Below are 346 nucleotides of genomic sequence, written 5' to 3'. Positions count from 1 at the left end.
CACTTGAGCTTTAATTGAGCTGCTGAATTGAAAACTCTTTTCTTCAAGTAGTGTTTCAAATTGTAACATTTGGAAAAGAGATTCGTTTTCATACTTCGAAACCCCAGGCTTACGCCTACAGAATTACTCTCTAGGTGAGACTTGAAGAAAAGACATGTTAAATGCATGCGCACGTCACTTCCAAACTCTCCTCTGGTTAACAGGGCAGCCGAAACGTTTGTCTCCTTCGCTAAGGACGGTGCACTGCATTACATCCTCATACATAGCAGGCTACACTGCTACTACACAACACAGCACGGGTGGAGTAAGAAGTTTGATTTTCTTTGCAGAATTTCTTTTGGAATGT

General features: G+C 41.6%; 1 protein-coding gene across 1 annotated transcript in view; it reads left to right on the top strand.

Annotated features, from left to right (window-relative positions):
• Positions 1–215: 215 nt before the first annotated feature.
• Positions 216–346, top strand: part of LOC117412971 (melanin-concentrating hormone receptor 1-like) — a 12445-nt gene continuing 12314 nt past the window's right edge. Inside the window, exon 1 of the mRNA XM_034021639.3 lies at positions 216–346. This exon is cut by the window's right edge and continues 595 nt beyond it. The gene's annotated coding sequence lies outside the window, so the exon portion shown is untranslated.

This window comes from Acipenser ruthenus, chromosome 23, assembly GCF_902713425.1.
Source record: "Acipenser ruthenus chromosome 23, fAciRut3.2 maternal haplotype, whole genome shotgun sequence".
Classification (NCBI taxonomy): domain Eukaryota; kingdom Metazoa; phylum Chordata; class Actinopteri; order Acipenseriformes; family Acipenseridae; genus Acipenser; species Acipenser ruthenus.
This window is presented reverse-complemented; position numbering and strand designations above follow the sequence as displayed.